General features: G+C 34.8%; 1 protein-coding gene across 5 annotated transcripts in view; it reads left to right on the top strand.

The window, feature by feature from the left end:
- The window catches only part of LOC123552203 (uncharacterized), a 75,940-nt gene that overhangs the window by 19,454 nt on the left and 39,670 nt on the right, over positions 1-16,816 (top strand). For 4 of the 5 annotated variants that reach the window (XM_053541725.1, XM_045341680.2, XM_045341679.2 and 1 more), the window contains 2 exons: positions 8,810-8,924; positions 10,578-10,637. The exons of the other annotated variant lie outside the window; for it this stretch is intronic. The gene's annotated coding sequence lies outside the window, so the exon portion shown is untranslated. The remainder of the gene's footprint in view (positions 1-8,809; positions 8,925-10,577; positions 10,638-16,816) is intronic. 5 annotated transcript variants of the gene reach the window in all.

A 16,816-nucleotide genomic window follows, 5' to 3' on the forward strand; every position in this document is an offset into this window, starting at 1 on the left:
AAGTTACTTTACATGCAGTTATATGTTTTACGTTCCTTTTCAAAATTCAAAGAGTTATGGCTCTTTGTTAGTAAGTAATCGTAGTACTTAATTAGTATTAACAAATTTACAGAAGGCATTTGTGTGCAAGGGACGTTTTTCTATTGTATTAATCAAAATTTGTACTTGAACATTAGATTTCTGTTTGTACTGTATCATGTATACCAGTGAAACATGACGGTTATTGGATTTTCTCAGGTGAGAGTTATCCATATGTCACATGTACGAGGTTGAAATAATGACATTGATTTTTGCCGATGCTTTGTTTACAGGTCTGTAGAGTATCAATGTTACAAGTTATTTGATTATGTTCTCAATGTGGTTTAATCTGTGAAATAATACAACAAGTGGTCAGATGTCCAGTCTTTATTGAAATAGTTCGGATGAAATATTTATGAAGTTGTTTTTGTGCTTATTTGGCTGTATTGGAATTTCTTTGAAGGAAGGTATTCTGCTTTATATTTTGTATGATGTAACAACTTATACATTGGAATTTCTTTTTGTAATATAGAGTTATTAGTCATAAAGTATTTAAATCAGCCATCAGCTATATCCATACACTGAATAACAATGCCCCTGTGAAAAACGTTCATGAACTTCATGAATTTATTCATGAACAAATTCATTACATAGTTCATGAATAAATATTCATGAAAATCAAAATTTATGTTTCATGAATTTCAATATTCATGAGTTTGTTCATGAATTAAAAATCATACATGAATTTTAATTCATGAATATTGAAATTCATGAAACATAAATTTTGAGTTTCATGAATATTTATTCATGAACTATTTTTGAAAAAAAAAAAAAAAAAATCAAGTTTCATGAACTTACTCATGAACAAATTCATGAACTAGTCAAGGTAACCTGGTAGGAGTGTAACACTATGAAACCTGAGAGATCTGCATGTAATGTAATTCTTTGAACAATTTCGGTAGGGCTTGATACAAGAAAAAAATTTGTAGGTCAAGGTGTTGTTCAGTTAGTGGCCAGAGACTGTTTTTTTAGTATCTGCAGAGTCACTGTGACAATGACATTTTCCACCCTCAACAAATGACATGTTGAGTAAAACAGTAAACTAGAGTGGGATTGGGAGCATAATAAGAAGTAAACAATTGCTGTATAAAATACAAAACATTAAGTTAAACATTGTATAATTTACTTTAATCTCAAGATTGAAATTCAGATACCAGCTTTGCTTCAGGGTCGTGAAAATTTGTGACATTTTAAAAGGATTTTATATTTTTAGCTCACATGTCACAAAGTGACAAGGTGAGCTTTTGTGATCGCGCAGCTTCCGTCGCCCATGCGTCCATAAACTTTTGCTTGTGACCATTCTAGAGGTCACATTTTTATGCCCCCGAAGGGAGGCATATAGTTTTTGAACCGTCTGTCTGTCTGTCGGTCTGTCAGTCTGTCGGTCTGTCCGCATTTTCGTGTCCGGTCCATATCTTTGTCATCGATGGATGGATTTTCAAATAACTTGGCATGAATGTGTACCACAGTAAGACGACATGTCGCGCGCAAGACCCAGGTCCGTAGCTCAAAGGTCAAGGTCACACTTAGACATTAAAGGATAGTGCATTGATGGGCGTGTCCGGTCCATATCTTTGTCATCGATGGATGGATTTTCAAATAACTTGGCATGAATGTGTACCACAGTAAGACGACGTGTCACGCGCAAGACCCAGGTCCATAGCTCAAAGGTCAAGGTCACACTTAGACATTAAAGGATAATGCATTGATGGGCGTGTAAGGTCCATATCTTTGTCATAGATGGATGGATTTTCAAATAACTTGGCATGAATGTGTACCACAGTAAGACAACATGTCGTGCGCAAGACCCAGGTCCGTAGCTCAAAGGTCAAGGTCACACTTAGACATTAAAGGATAGTGCATTGATGGGCGTGTCCGGTCCATATCTTTGTCATCGATGGATGGATTTTCAAATAACTTGGCATGAATGTGTACCACAGTAAGACGACATGTCGCGCGCAAGACCCAGGTCTGTAGCTCAAAGGTCAAGGTCACACTTAGACGTTAAAGGTCATTTTTCATGATAGTGCGTTGATGGGCGTGTCCGGTCCATATCTTTGTCATTCATGCATGGATTTTAAAATTACTACGCATGAATGTGTGACACAGTAAGACGACTTGTCATGCACAAGACCCAGCTCAGTAGGTCAAAGGTCCTAAACTTTAACATCGGCCATAACTATTCATTTAAAGTGCCATCGGGGGCATGTGTCATCCTATGGAGACAGCTCTTGTTCATGGGATCTTTATGAAAGTTGTTCAGATTTTTCATCTTGATGATATCTAGGTCAAGTTTGAAACTGGGTCATGTGCGTTCCAAAACTAGGTCAGTAGGTCTAAAAATAGAAAAACCTTGTGACCTCTCTAGAGGCCATACTTTTCATGAGATCTTCATGAAAGTTTGTGAGAATGTTCAGCTTGATGATATCTAGGTCAAGTTTGAAACTGGGTCACGTGCCCTCAAAAACTAGGTCAGTAGGTCTAAAAATAGAAAAACATTGTGACCTCTCTAGAGGCCATACCTTTCAACAGATCTTCATGGAAATTGGTCAGAATGTTCACCTTGATGATATCTAGGTCAAGTTCAAAACTGGGTCATGTGCCTTCAATAACTAGGTCAGTAGGTCAAATAATAAAAACACCTTGTGACCTCTCTAGAGGCCATATTTTTCAATGGATCTTCATGAAAATTGGTCTGAATGTTCACCTTGATGATGTCAAGATAAAGTTCGAAACGGGGTCATGTGCGGTCAAAAACTGGTCAGTACAGGTATAAAAAAAACACCTTGTGACCTCTCTAGAGGCGATATTTTAAATGAGATCTTCATGAAAATTGGTGAGAATGTTCACCTTGATGATATCTAGGTCAGATTCAAAACTGGGTCACATGCCTTCAAAAACTGGGTCATTAGGTCAAATAATAGAAAAACCTTGTGACCTCTCTAGAGGCCGTATTTTTCAATGGATCTTCATGAAAATTGGTCAGAATTTTTATCTTGATGATATCTAGGTCAAGTTCAAAACTGGGTCACATGAGCTCAAAAACTAGGTCACTATGTCAAATAATAGAAAAAACGACATCATACTCAGTTCAAAACTGGGTCATGTGGGGACAGGTGAGCAATTCAGAACCATCATGGTCCTCTTGTTTAAAATGAACGATTTATGATAACACCATAATTACTTATTTGATATTCAGTATAATATTTCCTTCTTATTTGCTGCACAAACTTCTCAAAAATTGCTGAATCACATGTGCAAAAAATTTCCCAGCATGCAACAAAATAATGGAAACTGATCATGTGACATTATGAATTTAATGTTCATGAGCATTCATGAACAGTTCATGAACTTATTCATTTATTGTAAAATGTAATAAATCTAAGTTTTATGTTTAATGAAAAAACAGTTCAAAATTTAAGCCATAACCCTGTAGTCGATCCTGAATCACAATTTCAGTCATCTGAATTTCATTTTCAAGTTCATGAATTTCTTAAATTATTTAATGGATTTTCCAAAATGTTCATGAACTACATTTACAAGTTCATGAAATGAAAGTAATATTCTTGAACTTGAGAGTTCATAAATTTACGTTAGTGAACTTTTCCTGGTAGTTCATGAACTTTTTGATAATTCAATTCTTACAAATTCATGAATAAATTCATGAAGTTCATGAACCTGTTTCACAGGGGTGTGAATGATATAAATTTTTCAGAAATAGCAGACACTGCATTAGAATGCTTTGAAACACTTTCCATTAGTCAATTAAAGCTTCATCTTAGGAACTATAAACTGGCCATTCAGATCAAACAACACTTTATTTGAGATTGATGGAATTAATATAAGAAACCATAAAAAACATAAGAATTTTCATTTATTAGCTCATCTGATTTTTTGAAAAAAAATGATGAGTTATTGTCATCACTTGAGCGGTTGTCGGCGTCGGCGTTGGCGTCGGCGTCTGCGTCGGCATTACCTGGTTAAGTTTTATGTTTAGGTCAGCTTTTCTCCTAAACTATCAAAGTTATTGCTTTGAAACTTGGAATACTTGTTCACCATCATAAGCTGACCCTGTATAGCAAGAAACATAACTCCATCTTGCTTTTTGCAAGATTTATGGCCCCTTTTGTACTTAGAAAATATCAGATTTCTTAGTTAAGTTTTATGTTTAGGTCAACTTTTCTCCTAAACTATCAAAGCTATTGCTTTGAAACTTGGAATACTTGTTTACCATCATAAGCAGACCCTGTACATCAAGAAACATAACTCCATCTTGCTTTTTGCAAGAATTATTGCCCCTTTTGGACTTAGAAAATCAGTTTTCTTGGTTAAGTTTTATGTTTAGGTCAGCTTTTATCCTAAACTATCAAAGCTATTGCTTTGAAACTTGCAACACTTGTTCACCATCATAAGCTGACCCTGTACAGCAAGCAACATAACTCCATCCTGCTTTTTGCAATAATTATTGCCCCTTTTGGACTTAGAAAATCATTTTCTCGGTTGAGTATTATGTTTAAGTGTACTTTTCTCATAAACTATCAAAGCTATTGCTTTAAAACTTGCAACAGTTTTTCACCATCATAAGTGGACACTGTACATCAAGAAACATAACTCTGTCCTGCTTTTTGCAAGAATGATGGCCCTTTTTAGACTTAGAAAATCATGGGTAGGACAATATTTCTATTATACAAAAAAAATCAGATGAGCGTCAGCACCCGCAAGGCGGTGCTCTTGTTTTATACAGTGCAGTAGAAATTTATGACACTGGAATAAGTTATTTTTCACAAACTGATCTGTGGCTAGTCAACACCTCCATACTGACTATCTCAGAAGGAACTTGGGGTAATATAAACCTATCTTTTGCTTATAAGTCAATCCCAATACTGACACCTTGTTTCCATATTTGGGCTTACTAGTTTGTAATGATATCTCCATGTTTACTGTTTGAGGTATAGTACAAGTTTACTTAAGGTGAATTTATGGGTATCTGATACCTTTCTAAAGTGTGTACATATTGTCGGCAGCCATGATAACAGAGATAACGGCATATAGTTAGACAGAGATTGGCATTATAGATGATTGAAAAGTTTTTAAAAAAAAATAATCATAATTACATGGATTATTGTGTTTTCAACTTCAAATACCAAGACATCAAAAAATGAAAGGTACACTCTTGATGCTTGTTATTATAAATGTGTTGCAAAAAGAGGTGTGTGATGAAGTCTATTTTAAATAGTGTTGTGGATAGGTCACAGAGTGATACATGACAATATTACATTCATTCATCAGTTAAGAATCTTATATGGATTGTTAGTTCTTTTTTATCTGACATTTGATCTTTACATTAATCTTTTTTTTCTGATAAGACATTCACCTTGTCATGTAAATCCATCATTATACAATTGAAATAAAGAAGGAGGTCATTAATTAGCTGTTCTAATTGTGATGTTTGATATTAATGACATAATGTTTGACAAGTTAATTCTCCACACATTCCTCTTGTCCCTTGGGGACTCTTGGCTACTACAAATATTTTGACAAAATGTTTTCAAATGGTACAGTGACATTTCTAGATTGTCTGTATGGGTATAAACTTAGTTTATAAGTTTAAAATAATATTGTTTTAAATGGGTCATATAATGTTTACATTTGTGACAGCTGTTGACATTTCATTCATGTACTAAGAGCCAAAGGAGAATCATTTTTAATATCATAAAATCATTGAAAGAAAGTCTGTGATTTCAGTGACCACAACAGGCAAAGATTATACTGTTCAGGTTTTGCACGGATGGGCACCTGGGGTCATCCTCCACCATCAAAAGCTGGAAAGTCACCATATGACCTATAATTGTGTCAGTTAAACCTAGTCTGGCTACAGACTAGATAATCTTTTTAAATTTTTTTAATCATTTCTCTTATATATCCTGACCAATCTTTCTTGGCTCTGATATACCAGTGTACCAGAGAAGAAAAGGGACACAATTATACAAAACTTGAATAGCCTCAGAAGTTATCTCCTGTGAACAAAACACAGGGTCTGAACACAGACTACATTAAACCCAACAAAAAACTGCTCATGTTTGCAGTGCCTGCTTTGCTACCAAGCACAGCTATGGCCACCAGACATATAGAGGGAAATGTCTTTCACCAAATGAGTACTGGAAACTGAGGCAATATTTTCATGAGTTCACCAGTGAATGATATTTTGTCCTGAATGTAAATCATACAGGTGTTCTCTTCATTACATGTTTTTCAGTGTGTGTATTGTTTTTTTTTTTTTAGCTCACCAGATCACTTTGTGCTCGAGGTGAGCTTTTGTGATCGCTGTGTCCGTCGTCTGTCATCAACAATTTGACTGTTAACACTCTTGAGGTCACAGTTTTGGCCCAATCTTAATGAAACATGGTAGAATGTTATCCTCAATAAAATCTTGGATGAGTTTGATATTGGGTCATCTGGGGTCAAAAATTATGTCACCAGGTCAATTCAATGGAAAAGCTTGTTAAAACACTAGAGGCCACATTTTTTACCCTACCTTTGTGAAACTTGGTCAGAATGTTGACCTTGATGACCTCTAGGCCAAGTTTGAATCATGTTGGGTCAAAAACTAGGTCACCCAGTCAAATCAAAGGAAAAGCTTGTTAACACTCTAGAGGCCACATTTATGACCATATCTCCGTGAAACAAAATCCGAATGTTTATCTTGATGATTCCTAGGCCAAGTTTGAATCTGGGTCAAATCGGGTGAAAAACTAGGTCACTAGGCCAGATCAAAGGAAAATCTTGTTAACTCTCTAGAGAACACATTTTCAGTTTGAAACTCATGAGGATTAGTCAGAATGTTTGCCTGCATGATCTCTTAGTCAAGTTTGAATCTGGGTCATGTGGGGTCAAAAACTAGGTCACCAATTCAAATTAAAGGAAAAGCTTGTTAACACTCTAGAGGCCACATTTATGACCCTATCTTCATGAAACTTGGTCAGAATGTTTATCTTGATGATCTTTAGGCTAAGTTTGAATCTGGGTCATGTGAGGTAAAAACCTAGGTCACACGGTCAAATCAAAGGAAAAGCTTGTTAACACCCCCAGGGGCCACATTTTTTATTCAATCTTCATAAAACTTGGTCAAAATGTTTGGTATCATGGGGTCTTATATGGTTCCGACTCTGGGTCATATAGGGTCAGAAACTAGGTCACTTGGTAAAATCAAAGGAAAAGCTTGTTTATACTCTAGAGGCCACTTTTTTGGCTCCAATATTCACAAAACTTTGTCAGAATGTTTGTTTTCATTATATCATGGACAAGTTTTAATCTGGGTCATGTGGGGTCAAAAACTAGGTCACTAGGTCAAATGAAAGAAAATGCTTGTTTACACTCAGGCCATATTTTTTTGGTCCAATCTTAATGAAAATTGGTCAGCATATTTGTCTCTGAAATTTCGGACAGGATAAAAATTAGCTCCAGTTGGGTAAAAAATTAGGTTACTAAGCTAAATCGAAGAAAAAACACTAGAGGCCACATTTTTACTCCAATCTTCATGAAACTTGGTCAGAATGTTTATCTCCTTGAAAACTCATACAAGTTTAAAACTGGGTCATGTGGTTTCAGAAACAGGGTCACTAGGTCAAACATGTTTGTTATGTTGTGTAACTCTGGTGAGCGACCTAGGGCCATCATGGCCCTCTTGTTTAATCATATATTTGTTAATTTGCACTGTGAAAATGTCAAACATATTTCAGTCTAATATTTCAATAATAAACTGAAAAACATGTAATAAGTCTTTTTATTCTAAGTTACGAAATGATACCAGTATAGCAGTTGGATCAAGACATGCAATTTATTATGCTTTTATTGATCTTTCATACAAATATTAAAACCTGTACAGTTGAAACTCCAAGGGACCAAGCATTTTACTTTAGGACGATCTATAAATTTGACTTACCGGTATAAATGATACTTTGTGACGGGACTTGAAAGTTTCTTTGAGGTATAAATCAGAATTAGAGATAATTAAGTTCATTGATCAAGAGACCCAGTTTCAACCCATATAAGAGTTTTGAATTTTATGCAAAATACCAAGACTGCGATAGTTTGATTTGTGACCAACATTATGCTTCAATCACAGTAATGTACAAAAAGTTTACTGATTTACCTGATAATTGACTAATAATTTGATAATTTATAACAATAGTAACCCATCCCCATAAGATAAATTGCATTGTGTAAATACTGTGGAATTATTACTATTAATGGGGGACTATCGTAACTATGTGTTTCGTGGTGAGATCAGTGAACAAAATTTAATTCAGACATTAAGGTTTAGAAACCACAGATCTATACCTGTATGAAATAGTTATTTTGGCCACCAAAAAAAACAACAACTGAAGTTTAGGCAAATGAAATTAAACTTTTTCAAAATATTCCACTTTCTGCAACTTATTTTTTTCTATTTATATGCTTATTGTCTTATCACAGTTTAAAGCAAATTTTTAGTAAAACCTTTAGAATTTCCCTGTCAAAATAGAAGATGTCGTATTTGACCCTTTAAGATAATAAGAAGTTACTATAAATTAGAATCTAACCATCTGCCTTAAATATTTGCATAAATGTAGACATATGGTATTAAGTAATTTTACGATTACATGCTTGAAATGCCGTTTTCCTCTTAAGGCAAAATTTTGTTGAAGTTATTGTGGTGATTTATATGGACTATATCTTATTTCATTCACAGGTCATTTGCATTTAATGGAGTTGTAAAGTAATGTGGCTAAATTGTGCAAGTTGTTAAGTGAATCAGTTTCGTACACAATTGACAAAGACTTGCTGCAATTGGATACATTGGTTCAGTAAGTGTTTTTATTTTCTCTTGGTTAGAATATAATATTCAAGGTATAAAATACCTGCACCCGCCCACTTAGCACAGTAGGGAGAGCGCAGGTCTATGCATCACGGGGTCGTGAGTTTGATCCCTCAGGGCGTGCAGTATGTTCTTCATAGATATTGTGTCTGAAATCATTCATCCTCCACCTCTGATTCATTTGGGGAAGTTGGTACCAACACTTGATAGGTTAACTGACGGCCATATACATATCTGAACTACTGTTGAAAAACAGAGTTAAACCTAGAACAAAAACAAGCAAACAAAATCTGCAGAAAGCAAGAATCTGTCTAAAATCTCCACTCCTCTCTTCAAGGCAGAGGATCATGCACCTCCTTATATACTTGACATTTAGTTCCCTACAATATCAGGTATTATTAAAGTTTTATTATAGTTTTATAGATACCTTTCTACATTTATAGCAGAAATAATTAGTGTTGGACTTAAATATTTCTGTATTAAAAAGAAAAAAAAACATTTATGATGATTTTATCTTTGCATAATTAACAGGTTTTGAAATTTGACCAGGGCTGATTTTATCCAAATAAATGTTTTATAAATAGGTTCATTGTTAGCTGTGAAATTTTCACCAGTTTAATTGATTTTCAAAGAATTTCATTGTGATTTATATTGACATTCCAGTCAGAGAACTTTATGTTCAGGAACACCAGTTGTTTATGAAGTGATTGGGTAAAGTTTGTTATCTCCATAATTTGTTCTTTTCTTATAATATTGATTGGTCTCCAGACTTTTAAAATGTATTTTTAGAATGTTATAGGGTTTTTATTAGAAGAAAATTAAACATTTAGGAGATAAATTATAAAATGAAAATTCTTCAAAAGTGACTTAAACTATAACTCTGTGTTCATTTGCCTGTTCGTTTGTTCTGTAGTGAAAGTAGGTTCCCCGTTATAAGGCCACATCCTATAGCCTTATCATTGGGTGAACCGTAAGCAACATTGTAAGAGTGTTTAGGTAAAGGGTTTGTTCACTGGTATAAATGACCTTGGTATTTCTACCCTGTGTTTGCTTTCGAACATTGTTGCGTGTTCACTACAAGTTTAAGGAATTTGCATTTGTTACGAGACCTCATGTCTGACCAGATGTATTCCATATCAGGTTAGTAATTCTATATTGAGTTAGCAGTCATCCTATATGAATTACATAGTTAACTGTTAAATATTGGTATTAAATTCCAGTTATGGTAAATTCTACAAAAACGTAAGAATAAGATAGTTGGCAAGATGAAACCGTTAAATGTATGTTTGTGACCAAACAAGGGATCATAATTGTGTATTTCCGTAACATGCATATTATATGTCTGGTATACATTCACCAACAAATCAGGTAACTAATGAATACCTAGGTCACACCTGATATCTACCTGTGAAGTAAGTTTTGATACAAAAAGTGAAAATGCAGGCTCATTCAGTTTAGTTCTGTCCACATTACCACCCAAATATCCACAGAGTTTCATGCCCAAACAGCACTATGTTTCATCTTATGCCAGTATATGTTATCTAAAAATACTAAATGGTACTGTATTTGATGATATCAACTAAAATAAAAATTGTTTCCAGTTCTACATTTGAAAAATGATCTTTTGTTTTTCTGTTTTCAGTGGACAGTATGAGTGCATTCTTAGGACATTGTGAATTATAAAGGAATTAACTCAAAACTGGTAAGATCTGCCTGTCAATGTTCAAGTAATTAACTGTCACTATGAATAGTGTACAAAGTTAATGATGAGTAATGCTAAAATATGTGTAAAATTGTCTTATAAAAAGATGGACCTTCAGAATCTATGACGGTGGTAAAAAGAAGTAATCTTTGAAAGAAAAGGTGATTATCATATTCTAAAGTTACTTAATAATTTTCATGCTCAGTCTTAAAGCCTAAATGGTAGCATACATATGAACAGGATCAGTCAAATGTTCATTTTTGTCCTGTTGCGCAACCTGTGGCATCCGTTTGTCAAGTTAGCAAAACCATTGAAATTTCAAGTAACAGTAATAACCTATTTCATTCCTTAAAATATGTAAAATATTTTTTTCATGGTAATTGGAAGGCATCTCTTTTCGCTTTTTGACCTAAATTGTTATATTTTACTAGATGTCAAACAGGAATAAGAAAGAGCTTTAAAAGAATTACGCAGTTTGTTAATATTCTTTCCATAAAGGGAGATAATTAAAAGGCAATACAACAAGGATTTCTAATACAGATCTGGGTCTATGTTTCAGACCATTTTGTTCTTTAAATAGATCTTTAACAGAATAAGTGAAAATTGAAAAATTGCATGAAACACTTCTGCTGCTTCCAACTCCATATTGCAGTTTCATGCTCAAGTAGTCTGTATATATTCTGCAGAAAGGAACAAGTACTGGTCATAGACGTAAGCTTATATTCAAGTATTCTCAACAGTCGGTATACAAAGTCATAAGTTAAACAAAGATTTTAGGAAGAGTGATTCTTCATAGTACTATTTTAGGCCAGTTTTGAACTCTACAAATAGCCCAGTTTTGCATGCTTTTATATGGCCAAGCAGTAGATAAATGAAAAGAAAGTTCTTGCTATAAATCACTGCACCATTGAGTCATGAATGATTTATGTTTTTTATCTATAAAGGTTTTCTCTGTTTTGCATTTATTCTTTAAATACAAAAAAACCCCAACTGAATACAGTACTTTTGAAGTGCATATTTTGGCTGGTTTAACATACCACCATAAAATTTCTTATCTTGAGTCAAAGTTAGATTTAAGAATATAACATACATATCCTTTCAAGTGTAATGTACTACTATATACCCAGCATTTTGCATGTAAGGTAGTTCTGCACTTCTGGATCATAAATTTTTTTACATTTTACAATGTAGAATTTTATTAAACCCTGATTTTTAGCTCGACTTTTCGAAGAATAGGGGAGCTATCCTACTCGCCCGGGCGTTAGCGTTAGCGTCACACAAATGTTAAAGTTTGCGTACCACCCCAAATATTTTCAAAGACCATTGAGATATTGCTTTCATATTTTGCATACTTGTTTGCCATCATGACCTCAGTCTGTAAAAAGGAGGAGGCAACTCTATCAAGCATTTTGACTGAATTATGGCCCCTTTTCGACTTAGAATAAATGTTAAAGTTTGCGTACCACCCCAAATATTTTCAAAGCCAATTGAGATATTGCTTTCATATTTTGCATACTTGTTAACCATCATGACCCCAGTCTGTAAAAAGGAGGAGGCAACTTTATCAAGCATTTTGACTGAATTATGGCCCCTTTTCAACTTAGAATAAATGTTAAAGTTTGCGTACCACCCCAAATATTTTCAAAGTCCATTGACATATTGCTTTCATATTTTGCATACTTGATTACCATCATGACCCCAGTCTGTAACAAGAGTGCCAGAATGTCACAATATACGCCCGTCACAGCAAATTTCTTTACATTGCATATGGAAATTTAATTTTCTAGTTTTTTACAATGTTGTTTTTTTAGCTCGACTATTCGAAGAATAAGTAGAGCTATCCTACTCACCACGGCGTCGGCGTCACACCTTGGTTAAGTTTTTCGTACCAGTCCACATTTTGACAAAGTCTTTTGAGATAAAGCTTTGAAACTTTCAACACTTATTTACCATCACCATGGCCAGTTATAGGCAAGAGTACATAACTCCATCAAGGATTTTGGCTGAATTATGGCCCCTTTTGACTTAGAAATCATGGTTAAGTTTTTCGTACCAGTTCATATTTTGACAAAGTCTTTTAAGATAAAGCTTTGAAACTTTCAACACTTGTTTACCATTACCATGGCCAGTTTTAGGCAAGAGTACATAACTCCATCAAGGATTTTGGCTGAATTATGGCCCCATTCGTCTTAGAAATCTTGGTTAAGTTTTTCGTACCAGTTCATATTTTGACAAATTCTTTTGAGATAAAGCTTTGAAACTTTCAACACTTGTTTACCATCACCATGTCCAGTTATAGGCAAGAGCACATAACTCCTTCAAGGATTTTGGCTGAATTATGGCCCTTTTTGACTTAGAAATCTGGGTTAATATTTCATACCAGTTCATATTTTGACAAAGTCTTTTGAGATAAAGCTTTGAAACTTTCAACACCTGTTTACCATCACCATATCCAGTTATAGGCAAGAGTACATAACTCCATCAAGGATTTTGGCTGAATTTTGGCCCCTTTTGACTTAGAAATCTTGGTAAAGTTTTCCGTAACAGTTCATATTTTTTGTAAAGTGTTTGACATATGGCTTTGAAACTTTTATCACTTGTTAAGTATAATAGTCTCTATCTGTAGGAAAGAGTACATAACTCTGTCATTTTTTTTGGCTGAATTATGGCCCTTTTTGGACTTCGAAATTGGTTCTGTTTTCATACAAGTCCACGTTTTGTCAAAACTATTTGACATATGGCTTTTAAACTTTGAACACTTGTTTATCATTATGATTTCCATCTGTAGGCAAGGGTACATAACTATTTTGACTGAATTATGGCCCTTTTTGGACTTTGAAATTGGTTCATACATTGCCATTTAGTGCAAGACTTATCGAAATCAAAGAAATACAGGAACATTGTTTGTCTAATCTATTTATTTCTTTTGTCTGAATATCTGTGGAAATATTTTGACCCCCATTCTTCAATCAGTTCTTTGAATAGTCGAACGCGCTGTCATCAGACAGCTCTTGTTTTTAGAAATTATTGTAATTCTTTTATTTTTCTAAGTCCACAAAAAAAAAAAATCATTACCAGGTTAAGATACCTTAAAATACACCCAAAATTTGAAAGTAACATCAGTGTTGTACCACAGAAAAGTGGGCTTGGTTTTTCCCTACGGTCAATTATAAAAAAATTACAGTGTAAGTTACTTATAGTAACAACTAAGGGAAGTTAATCTTTAAAGAGAAAAAAAAAAAAAAAAAAAAATACCCCCCCCCCCCCAAAAAAAAAAAATTACAAGTCCACACAAAAATCCTTACCAGGTAGAGATAGCTCAAAATACACCTCAGAATTAGATGTAACATGCATGTTGTACTACAGAAAAGTGGTCTCGATTTTTCCCTACGACTTGTAATGAAAAAGTTAGAATACAAGCTATTTATAGTAATAGCAAAGGGAAGTAATTCAAAAGAAGGGACCAGTGCATGACACTCCGTCTCAAGATGGTGTACAATTGTGCCAAGTTACATCAAAATCCCTCCATGCATGAAGTAGAAATGCACCGGACAAGTCATTCTTGTATCTGACATTTGGCCTGTAAGTGTGACCTTGACCTTAGACCTAGGGACCTGGTTCCTGCGCATGACACTCCGTCTCATGATGAAGAACAACTGTGCCAAGTTGTATCAAAATCCCTCAATGCATGAAGAAGAAATGCTCCGGACAAAGTTTTCATTCTTGTATCTTTGACCTCTAAGTGTGACCTTGACCTTACCCCTAGGGACCTGGTTCTTGCGCATGACACTCCGTCTCATGACGGTGAACAATTGTGCCAAGCTACATCAAAGTCCTTCCATGCATGAAGAAGATATGCTCCGGACAAAGTTTTCATTATTGTATCCTTTGACCTCTAAGTGTGACCTTGACCTTAGACCTAGGGACCTGGTTCTTGCGCATGACACTCCCTCTCATTATGGTGAACAACTGTGCCAAGCTACATCAAAATCCTTCCATGCATGAATAAGATATGCTCCGGACAAAGTCATTCTTGAATTTTTCATTCTTGTATCCTTTGGCCTCTAAGTGTGACCTTGACCTTAGACCTAGGGACCTGGTTTTTGCGCATGACACTCCGTCTCATGATGATGAACAATTGTGCCAACTTTCATCAAAATCCTTCCATGCATGAAGAAGATATGCTCCGGACAAAGTCATTCTTGAATTTGACCTTTGACCTCTAAGTGTGACCTTGACCTTAGACCTAGGGACCTGGTTCTTGCGCATGACACTCCGTCTCATGATGGTGTACAACTGTGCCAAGTTTCATCAAAATCCCTCCATGCATGTAGAAGATATGCTCCGGACAAGGTCTGTGAACGCCGCCCGCCCGCCCATCCACCCGCCAGGGGCGTTCCCATAATACGTCCTGTTTTTCAAACGGGTGTATAAAATGGAGGAGGCAACTATCAAGCATTTTGACTTAGAATATGCTTATTGTAATGTTAAAGTTTTACTCATTGCTTATATTATACTATCAAGCACTGAGAATAATCGAGCGCGCTGTCCACTGACAGCTCTTGTTATAGGGCTTACTAAGTAGATGACCCCAATTGTTTTTGGGGTTACTCCATCATAGGTCAAGGTCACAGGATCTGAACATGGAAAACTGTTTCCGATCAATAACTTGAGAGCCACTTTACCCAGAATGTTGAAACTTCATAGGATGATTGGACATGCAGAATTATAGGTGACCCCTATTGATTTTGGGTCGATTGGTCAAAGATCGGTGTGACAGGGGCCAGAACATAGAAAACCATTTCTGATCAATAACTGGAAAACCATTTGACCTAGAACCTTCAAACTTCACAGGGTGATAGTGGCTTAAGGAGTAGATAACCCATATTGCTTTGGGGGTCATTGATTAAAGGTCAAGGTCACAGGGGCCTGAACATGTCTGTCAGTCAGTCCATCTGTCCAATCAATAACTGGATCCATTTCATCTAAGAACTGTAGTAGGTTTCATAGGAAAATCAATAGCAGATTCAAAATGAACCTGAATATTCAATTCCATTTAGTGTTTTACAAATATTATTTAGCTTAGTTAATGTATTTTAAAAGTTGACGATATTAAAACTTTTGGATGATCAAGTACTGGCTTAAATGAGGTGCAGAAATCATAACTGTTGCTCAGTTAGAATTTGTGACTTTCCTTGTTGAGAACCTTTATATCCGCATCCACGTAATCGGCTAGACAAGCACTCCCATTTTTGTTCTTGCGTTTTTTATACCGGTAAACATTTTTTGTAGTAAACAAACAAACAAATAAATCTGTCTAGTAATCTATGCACACCTTCCTCATAAAACCAACTGATTTCTGTACTGGACTTTGTTATACTAGGCTTTGTCAGTGTAATGTATTTAGGACATTACCTTGCTTCTGTGAGGATATGCTAATATTTACATAGCTGCCGTTTTTTCGCTTAGTCATATTAGATCTTATAACAAACGTCATGCTTTATTATATGGATTTTACACTATTTACTTTCTCATTCTAAAAACTTCACATTAGTTGAAATTTAAAAGTTTGTTTTGTACAAACAGAGAAAATGTAAATCATAAACCAAACTTGCATATTTTTGTATCAGTTGTTCAGTTAATACATTGCAGGTGTGCACAGGAGAAATGTTCAAAGTCATTGGGCTAGAAGTTCCCCATAAATTGTAGCTGTTATACCATATTGAAAGATTTGTTATGTTTTGCTTCTTGATGGTGTATGGGCATAAAATAAGTAAGTTTAATGAAAATTAACTGTACCAAAGATTAAAGTCTATTGTTAGGAAGTTTTCTGGAGCCAAAGATTAATTTACTGAGAATTTGGTCATCCGTGTTTGTATGGCAGGTATTATTAACAGAGATTAGGCTGTAAAGGTCACTAAAATTTTCTTCTATGCTCTGCAGAGACGTGAGCAATTAAAGTCAAAGGTCACACATTGTACATGGTAATTAAAGTTTAATTAGTCAGTTATGTATAAAAGTGTTAGAACGAAGCATGATGCTACAGCTTCTGTTAGAAATTATAAGATCTTGTAGTACAGAAAAAAACTATCCACAGGTTTGTTTTTTTTTTTTCGTAAATAGAATGATTAATTAATTAATTTTAATATACATGTTACTTGCACATTTGAATCTGAATA

This window comes from Mercenaria mercenaria, chromosome 4 (genome assembly GCF_021730395.1).
Source record: "Mercenaria mercenaria strain notata chromosome 4, MADL_Memer_1, whole genome shotgun sequence".
Taxonomy (NCBI): domain Eukaryota; kingdom Metazoa; phylum Mollusca; class Bivalvia; order Venerida; family Veneridae; genus Mercenaria; species Mercenaria mercenaria.